This window comes from Bacillus rossius, chromosome 10 (genome assembly GCF_032445375.1).
Source record: "Bacillus rossius redtenbacheri isolate Brsri chromosome 10, Brsri_v3, whole genome shotgun sequence".
NCBI classification, from domain to species: Eukaryota; Metazoa; Arthropoda; class Insecta; order Phasmatodea; family Bacillidae; genus Bacillus; species Bacillus rossius.
The window spans coordinates 856372-866665 of record NC_086337.1 but is presented as its reverse complement, the minus strand read 5'-3'; the positions used below and the strand labels follow the sequence as shown (position 1 = coordinate 866665).

The 10294-nt window shown below is 36.4% G+C and overlaps 1 long non-coding RNA gene across 1 annotated transcript; it reads right to left on the bottom strand.

The window, feature by feature from the left end:
- Positions 1-1729: 1729 nt before the first annotated feature.
- Positions 1730-8600, bottom strand: LOC134535700 (uncharacterized). The gene is made up of 2 exons (XR_010075680.1): positions 8494-8600; positions 1730-6450 (listed from the first exon to the last, which is right to left on the bottom strand). It is a non-coding gene; the product is annotated as an uncharacterized LOC134535700 (long non-coding RNA).
- Positions 8601-10294: the final 1694 nt, after the last annotated feature.

Genomic DNA, 10294 nt, shown 5'->3' with positions numbered 1-10294 from the left:
TGCAGGAATTACATCATATTGAAGATAATTTATTATTTAATGATTTTGCATGTTATTTAGACAAACACATTTCAGGGAAATTGTGGGCAAACTTTGCCTAAGCTTGTAGTAAGCACTCATGTGGTTTACCACTGAACTACGCTTGTTTGTTTCAAAGAAATAACTATATTCTTCTACAATGTTTTTATTTTTGGCAAGAAGGGTAAAGATATGAAAATGCAAAAGTACAGCTACAAATCTTTTAAATGCAATGCCAAAAGCAAAGATTTTACATTTTAAAATTTGCCTTGTTACAGTTGATTTAATTGTTTAATAATCGTGCATTAATACATAACAAGATAATATCAAGAAATATTGTTATGGAACCTATTGAACTACGTATAACTTTTTAATGTATATATATAATTGGTTGTGTAGTGTATGTTATTTCTTGTGGCAACAATTTTTAAGTTGTTAATTTTATTCACGATCTTAGTATTTCAATACTATTAACACAAATCACAACATAGTATACAGTGTTAAAAGCCCTTCATAATTAATGTACATTTCTGTCTGATGTTTCTCTGGAGACCTTTAGCCATATCTGTTTGAGATCTTATATTGACTGTTACTATATATGTATTTCATGTATTTATAATATTGTTACACAATACAAAATACTTTATGGTCACCTTTGCATGTTATTATTTATTTAAATTGTTACTTTTATTTAAACCACATTAATTAAATTGCATGCCGTATGTAATTTCCATCAGCTAAAACATTTCATGTACACATACATGTACATTACATACATATTTCACATACCGCTACTTTATGTTTATTACTTTCAGTATGCATCTGAAAATGTTCAATTTCTGTGAGTTGATGTTTTTGGATTTTGAATTACGGGATGTAGTATTAATGTGTGTTTCTTGACATGACTTTGGAAGAAACCTCGTCATGTGCTTCGTACCCCTTTAAGTAAACCTGTAATGTTATTGTAACTAATTCTGGCTCATACGTTTTGTGATTCAGCACACCCTGTTTTATTATAATTATAATTATATATATATATATATATATATATATATATATATATATATATATATATATATGTATATGTATATATATTTATATATATATGTATATGTGTGTGCATAAATAGTAAATACTTTTGTCTCTTATTAAGGGCCACTTCAAAGTCCTTTGATTTTCATAAGTGCTGTGGTCCAAGTGAAAAACTTTTATGTATAACAAAACTGTCCAATTCATTGTTCATTTTGATCACCTTTAAATTCAAAATGGCACATTTTGCTGTCAAACTTTGAACCTATTAAGTAAATGTAAGTGGTGATTTAAGTAAACACCAGGGCTACAAATTTTAGATGTACACTATGCTCAGATTTGATGTGTGGTATCAGAGAATTGTACAATTGGGGTTAATCACTGAAATAACTAGGAACGAGATTTCACTTTGAAATTTGATAACACTAAAATATCAGTAGATACATTTAACGAAAACAAAATACATAAATGTACAAATGGATGGAAAAGTTAATTATGTTTCCCAAGTGAAGATTGACTTATTCGTCTCAATTTTCTCTTAATGGTGTTAACATTGTTGCATGTATTTAACAATGCTCCATTCACCAACTTTACGTAAAGTGAAACATCATTATTGCCACTGGGTAGGTAAGTTGATGACTCATGAGTGTAGGATGAAAAATAATATATGAAAAATACTACATCTGCTACGAATAAGTTGTTGGGTTTTAATTACCATAGTTAATACAAACATGAAATTCTTAAAGCAACAATACAATTGTCTGCTTTGTATGTAATATATTACTTAATAATAATATACAGTAGAACCCCGATTTAACGAAGTGCTATGGTTACCGAAAATGTTTACTCTAAATCGATGTTTCGTTAAATCCGATTTTCCGATTTTCAATGACCCCCGCACTCATAATCGCGTCCCTACCGTTTCCATATCGTAGACAGGGTCGACGCTGATATCTTGTGCTGCCGTGCTATCTCAGACTTCGTCAACTTTACATCTTCAACGTCTTTTAATCTCGCTCGTACGGCCCCCGGTTCGTACGTACACTTCGGTCGTACATACAGATTTTCAGAAACCTTAAAAAATGAGGCATAAAATAAAAGTTTAAAAATATGTAAAGTGTAAGAAATACGTTAAAGTGTATTAAAATACAGTCGCAACCTGCAGCGTTTATAACAAATACGAGCTACATACACATTGCGTCACAGTAAAAAATAAAAAAAATTGGCCGCAAATTGATGGAAAATTTCTGTCGATAGCGCGCCGTACGCGGAGAAAGGTCATTGTACTCGGTCAGCTGCTATTACGGCGCGGCGTAGCCGCCGGCTGACTCTTTGTTCGCTGAGCTGCGCAGCACTTATAAAAAACATATTCCAAAAACTAAACACCGCGCACAAAGCTCTTACTGAGAATAATAAAGCTGTAGCAAACCGTATGTATTCGGTACCGAGTAACAGGTGCGCCATCTAGTAACGAGTAACGAAACGTTACACACGGCTGCATCTCGTTACTCGCATTTTTCGTATGTTTTACGCATACGCGCGCATATTCGATGAATTTGCGTTACAAAGAACGATGTTTGTTTATTAAGTAAAGTATAATTTGGAAATTCGTCGTCAAAGTTTTTTTACTGTTTATTAAAGGTATTGTGTGTGTAGACAAAGTTTGAGATTGGAACAGAAACAACGTAAGAAAGTATTGTTTACAAATTAGAAATATGTTTTTATTATCGCGTATTTTCACGGTTTTTTTTGTTCTTATCTTAAAAGAGATGGTATAAAAAAAGCCGCTCTAATGAGATTTAATTGTTTCTTGGTTAACAAAAACTGTTAATTATCAAATATTGTTAATTGTTTATATTCTATTTATTATTACTTACGCGACGTCATACTGTATGTGTACGCAATACGTCTCGATTCGTTGCTGCAACATAACATAGCATGTTATGCGGTATCAGAAGTAACGAGTAATATAAAGTGATAAGATAGTAACGAGTACTAATTGTTATAGTAACGAATACATACGGGGACGCTTTTTTTCGTTACTTTTACACCTATAGAGAATAATGATAATGGCGTATTGGTGTGACGTGGTCACAAGTTGAAAAAACCTGGAGGATGGGAAAGGGAATATTTGGAAACGTGTGATTATTGGCTAGCACTGTTACTATGCGGGCGTGTTTGGAAGATAACGTGGTGAGTCAAGCCAAGGATGGAGAAGGGGGAGGGGGATGCGGACAAAGAAACCCCTCATGACGTCATGTGTCGCGGACAGTCTATCTATCCAGGCACGCGCAATGGCACGCACCTATGCAATTCAGTTACAGCGCCCGCAGTTTTTAAGCAATTTGAACAATTTGTTTTAATTTTTTCGTATTTGGACAGATGATGCAAAGGCACATATTAATATATAGTACCTCCATTCTATTACTGACACCACAAAGTGTAATTTTTAATAAGATTACATTACTATTTACTTTCATTTTTTGGAAATCTATATTATTATTTTAATAAATTGGTGTTTTTTTGATGGTTCCTGAAAACCTTTACGTTAAATCGCTGTTTTCGTTAAATCCGTGTTCGCAAAATCGGGGTTCTACTGTACCTAACATTATTTGGCATGCAATTGATTCTTGAAAATCATACACCCAAATACAAAATAAAGGTTTTGTGTGAATTAGCAGCTGTAGTAGAGCATCGAGGCTGAAGAGTAGGAGCAACATCCTCACAAGAACTGTCTGAAGCTGGGTCTTCTGAAATACCTATACAAAGAATGCAAATATGTTTAGTGAGGATGAGAAACAAAATATAATCATCTGCTGCGAGATTAATGTTTAACAAATTTGCCTCTAAATTAAGAAGTTTATTGAGATATGCCAATTAGTATTCACCTTTATGGTTTGGGTTTGAAGATTCTATCACATAAATGTTAATTATTTAAAATTATACATCAGCCTATAATTTCTAAGTGCACGAATGAGATAGAATTCAACTAATGCATATAAATGTTCAGTCTGAATTGGGTGTAGTATTAATCAAATATGATTGAAACATGCATTATAAAGTGTAATTTTGTATCCAGACTTCAGATTGATGGTGTCAGTCATTCCTAATGTTGATAACTACTACATTATGTACTATCCCTCCTTTTCCCCATTACTTGTACAATATTCTGTTTGTTATCACTTACAATAAGTGGCTTTTGCACAATCAACCAACACAAACTATTTTGCCATCTACCCTTAGCAATGTGTTAGTTCATCGGGGATCATGATTATGATATGATGCATTATTTGTACACAATTGTTACAAAAATACAATTAATTGTAATTATTTTCTTCACAATACTGGAATTAGAATACCTACTTTCAATAGTCATAAGCAATCTTTAATTTGTACGTTAAGTAAAACAAATGATCTATTATTCAGAATCACTAAAAATTACAGTAAATATGCAAGGTTATTCCTGTATTAGATAGCACAATAAAATTAAAAAAAATACAACTATACATAACTTAATTTTTTTTTGTGGTTAATAATTATATTGTTTCAAGTTAGTTTTTTTTCCTGCATTATAAATTTGTAAAGAAATTATTTACTAATTGTATGTTGCATGTTGTGTGTATTTTTTTTGTTGTCTTGTATTTTGTATTGTTTTGTTCTGTCTGTATGTATCAGTGTTGTTTTTATCGTGCCTACCACCCAAGGCCATAAGCTGTAGGTAGGCACGCAACAAATATTAAATAAATAAAATAAATAAAATATGTGGCATTTTAATGTATTAATCCTGACCATTTACTTTTAGGAATGAAAAATTGTGTTCTGCAGGACAATCAAGCATCATTAGTACTCAAACCACCATTTTCTAATTTCTCAAATGTTTTCAGTCAGTACACTGGACATTTTGCTACTTTTGAATGAAGTATGAGAACAGACACAATACAATATTAAAATAGTTGCCTTGGGCAGAAGTCTGAGGGACTGGTGCAGTTGAAGTAGCAGGAGCTGGATCATGAGGCACAGCTTCCACAGCAGTCTCCTCTGGGACAGCAGCTGCCTCTTCCACCGCAACAGCATCACTGTCCCAGAGAAAACCAAGATTTTCCGTTAAGTGAGGCACTGCTGCAACAAGTGCAGGCTTGCTGAGGATGAAATGTCCACCCCCTGTTCCCATTCTGTACCGGGATTCTGCAGCCAGCTCCCTCCTCATCTTCTTATTTTTAGTGCAACTAAGTGCGCTATAAAAAAAATAAGCATAAATTCCTTAATTCATTAAATATGCACTAGATATTTTAGTGTGTCCAACTTTCTTAATACTTAATTGTTAAAAGTTAAAGCTGAAATAATAACAAATAAATAAAAGTTTATTGAGTAAACGTTCAGTGTAATATCAAAGTTTATTCTTTCATCCAGATGGAATGATCTTGTACCGTATATATTGTATCTGTGGTACATGATGCTTGTTTTAATTTAGTACACTGAAGGAACCTGGACAAAACAAACTTGTAGCATTATAATGGTAATAGTAAAATGCACATCAAGAAAATTATTCCCACAAGACCCCGAGATTGTTTGTAGTGTGGCACCCAGGTTTTTGTTATCTTCAGGCTCTTTCAACACACTCAAGCATCGTGTAACACATGATCATGCCATAAAGATCAAGAAGTAAACTTGGATATGTGATATGGAATAATTACCCCGACACATGTTTAATTCAATTCAGTTGTGTACTAGCAAAATAATTGGTCACGGCTTGGGGTCATACATAATGATTGGTAAAATGATGAATTATCTAACGATTTTTATAATTTCAACTGGCATACATGTAGGAGTGTACGTTTTAACGCCAGTAGCAAGTAGCATACACATGTTGTTTGAAAAAAAGCAGTATTAATTTACAAACATACCTTTCTGTAGTGTGAAGTTAGGCCATTAGACAAAAATTATTTCAGATAGGTACTTTAGTTCTAACCACCGATAAAACTATTGATTAAAATTGCGTACAAACCTGGCGATATTTTATCATGCATCCTTATTGAACCTAAACTTCACCTTTTGCACGAATTCTTGCACATTGAATTCCGTCGCAATTTGCTCCCAGGCTTTCTTTTTTGCTGTCACTGATGTGACATCGCTTCGCTTGTTTTCAAGGCATTTATGATTATGTACTAGCTTGCACAATATATCCTTTTCTTCAGTACTAAACTTTCTCATACCCATCGGGTCCATTTTTTCAAAATTCAGAGAGTGAAGCGGGAAAACTCTATCGATGTTTCGGATGAAATCACCAACATAAAAAAGACAAAAATTACATTTTCAAGGCGGTGAATATCGAGAGAAATATTTCTCCCCGTGGGCGTGTGGTAACAGTTCCACTCGGCTTCGAGGAACCTCCATTTGACGACTCTGCAACGCACGGAGAAATCTCGAGTAATATCATCCGATTCTATCTCGAACTCCACTCACACTCCACTCGCACTCGGAGAATTCTCGGAGAATTCTCGGAGTTTTGAGGCGGGACTCTGCAAGCGGCCCTTAATGTCGCACTCGCAGGGACACACGCAAACAACATAATTGTAGCACTCGGCGAATTACGATGTCTGTTTAGTGGCAGCAGGAGCAGACAGCCCAAAAAGCCGCTAAAATGCGACAACAAACAAAAGATTTTTTTTTTTTTTTTTTTTTTTTTTGTTGGTTAACGGCTTTCGCCCACAACCAGAACTATACTCGCACGTGGTCAACACGACGGGTAAAGCCCACATTAAATATCTAACGCATAAATGTTGGAAGCGCATTGATCTGTTAAAAGCTCTAACACACCGCACGTGGGGTGCGGAGGTCAAATTATTAAAACTATTTTATATTACCACTATTCGGTCGGTGCTCGATTATGGCTGTTGTGTTCTTTACAACCTCTCTCCCACCAGGAGTGCTGAACAAACAAAAGAGCCTGCTCCGCATCAACAGCCTTCCCCCCCAGCGCCGGGAAAGGAGGGGTGGTAAACCATACCGTCGCGCGAGAGTCCGTCTTACACGAGAACCAACTGCGTAACTAATGCTAATGCATTTTATTTCATCATTTCACCACACTCTCAGCCACTTAATAACGTCCCAATATTTTTAAATTTTTTTTCAACATCCATTTGTCCACAGAATAGCTCGTCAGGGCGTATTTCTGTTAGTGAGGCGAGATGATAAGCAAGACTCTCACTGGTGTTACTAGCGTGGTATCGCCTCTAAGCGCAAGGCTCTGAACTGGCACGCAGACTTCTCGTCGTACACAGGATAATTATGACAATTAAGCGAAAACCATTACATTAAAGGGCGACTACATGTAGATAAAGGTGGAATGTAATATTTACCGGGCGTTTCATGTCTAAAAACTATACTGAAAACACGCGTTTTAGTTGTTATACTTCTTATTTATTTATTTATTAATATAGTTTAAAAATGAAATACAGAAACAGAACTACAGGGGAATCCTAAATTCTTCAAAAAGTTTCGCAAGTATTCCCTGCTACAGTAAAAACACCGTCTTCTTGCAAAGCCTTTTTCAACTTCTTTAATTTCGGAACGAATTTTATTACAGTATAAAACTCGTGAATTTTTCTCTGCACAGCACCACATATGAAATCGCCTACTTCGATTATTTTCATGTGATATGTTTTCGTACCCATTGGTGTCGAAAAGGCAAATCTTGTTTAGCTCTTTGCCTTACCATCTGCTAGAATTCGTTTTACAGTTAAAATTGAGACACCTGTTGCAGCACTTTCTGTATACTATTTTAACAACTTTTTGGTTCGCTGAAAGGTTTTGCATTATTGTATTGTAGACTATCTCTCGAGCTTGTTCCCGCAGTGGCGAGCCAGATTTAATACACTATTTAAATCCCGATGGTTCGTGGTTCGTGTAACTGGGATTGCCAGACAGCCGAGCGCGATCGGTGTTATCAGCCAGGAAGCGACTAAGTTACCAACCCCCTCCACTACTCGACGCTCACGTCAAGTGATCAGCCGCGCGACGGGTCCTTGAGATGCCAGCTCTCATCGCAGTGGTTTTACTCACTCCAGACCACGAATTATGGTAATACGTGTTTCTTAGAGTGAAGTAACGCATTTGAAGTACGAATATATTTACAAATTATGCATTATCAAGTTAAATAGAATTTCTTCATTTCTTGGCTAACTTATTAGTTGCGATATGTACACTTTCAAAACTTTTTTTAATGACTAGTTTCATTTTGTTTTAGTGAACCACTTTTCATATTTTTCCGCCCCCTGATATTTGCCGACCGGGGCACATGCCCCCCCCCCCCCCTTCCTTAGTTCCGGCCCTGGCAGTGTCTAACAGCAAATTTGTCATCGCAACCAGGCACACAGCATTTTCGTACACGTGGTGGCATTGTATTTTACTTAATACGTAATTTTATACTCAATTTAACAATCTTACCTCAATGAAAATATGACCACTAAATAATTGAATAAATAAACGCCAGATATTTTCCAGTTTCCACCTACGAAGCAATAAGCAAGTAGCACGCAAATAACCTAACGTCCTAAACATAAACAAAAATACGCAAGAAAAATTGCAGTTATTACAAATGAGCCTTGGCAACGAATCATAAACAAACATTGAGCAGTGAGCACACTAGCGCTCTTACGGCCGTGCACACAAACAAAACGTTGTTCAAGCATCTCTCTAATGAGTGCACATCCCGCGTTAGTTATGTAAAGGAAGTAAGAATAGACGTCTCTACGTTAGGGATTATCCCGACGCCGGCCTTAGTAAAATAATTCAATTTTAATTAATATTGTTATCGTCAGGAATATAAGTGTTTCTAAAACAATCTCTATTGTTGTAACTCTAAGTGTGAGTGTTTACAACGTGTTCCTGCACCGATGAGATAAGTTATTTTCAACTTATATTCGAGGCCTATGTTAGACGCTAAAGTTCAGGCTGCATATAAAACATCACTTAATAAAAATTAAATACGAATACTCCTTCACCATTCGCCTTAAACCCATACGCCGACAGTTCTTCCACTATAACTAGTGAATAGATGTAAGTATAAAATATTAGCCTATATTATGTTGCAATATATATATATATATTGTGTTGCATAATATATGTTAAAAAAATAAAAAATAAAAAAAATAATAAAAAAAATATATAAAAAAAACTAGTTTTAGTTATGCTTAGTAACACATCACAGTTAATACTACACGCGCACAACTTCGTAGATAATTAAAGCGTAGAAGTTGGGGCTAAAGGGCTCGCGATGAAGGAATTGGGTAGTTTCTCTAACCGACCGACTGCCCTTACTGGCGACAGGCGATATGAGCTGTGCCCTCTTCCTGAGTGATTCCTGAAGCGCCAACTCGCGGATACACTGTTTAAATTAATTATTCGTAGCTCTGGATGCGTAGATGCTGTGATAATGGGTTAAGCAATGACGGACGAACTAATTTCTCTAAGTGCCGACAGCCATTGACAGGCGACAAGCGACCTGAAGCTATAGTTTCTCCGGAGTAAAGCCCATGTCACAGCTCGCGGATACTTAACGTAAATAAAACATTTAATGCCCACACATGCGTTACACCACACATTAAGGCATGTTAGGCCGCGCAACATGCATTTACTAAAAATAGTCTAGTCTGTAGGATGTTTAATTTTCTCTCTTTTAGTTATAGGTGCTGCTGTCTGGAGCGGATGTGAGTGGTTAGTGTTACCCTCACCGCCAGGGGCCCCTGCGTCCCTGGCCAGCGAATTCCAGTCCTGGACAAAATCAAAAATCAAGGCGGACATCGAGTTCAAGTGCCCAACCCCCGCATGGTAGACCCTTTCTACTCTGGCCAACTCTTCATCCAGACCATCCTCTGTCTCCTGTACTCTCCTACACTAATGCATGCAACCTTGCATCCCGCATGAAAGTGCCCAGGGTTTTCCCTGTGTCTATTAAGGTTTTACCTGGGCCCAACTTAACTAGTAGCTTAGACTAGAGATAAGAGTGAGGGGAGTTAGTCATGGAAACAATCGCTGCCATGGCTGGCCAATCCCCTCCTAGCACACGATGCATGTGACCCTCTCCCTGCATGGCTATTTCCAGCATGACTAAGGCGTGATAGGCTTCGGCCTGAGACGCACATAGGTCCCTCCCTAACCCGGACCCCTCCCAAACACACTTAGTTTTTAGTTAGGTTAGGAAAAAAAAAATCGCTAAAGTTTAGCCATTTTAACATTGTAGCATCCT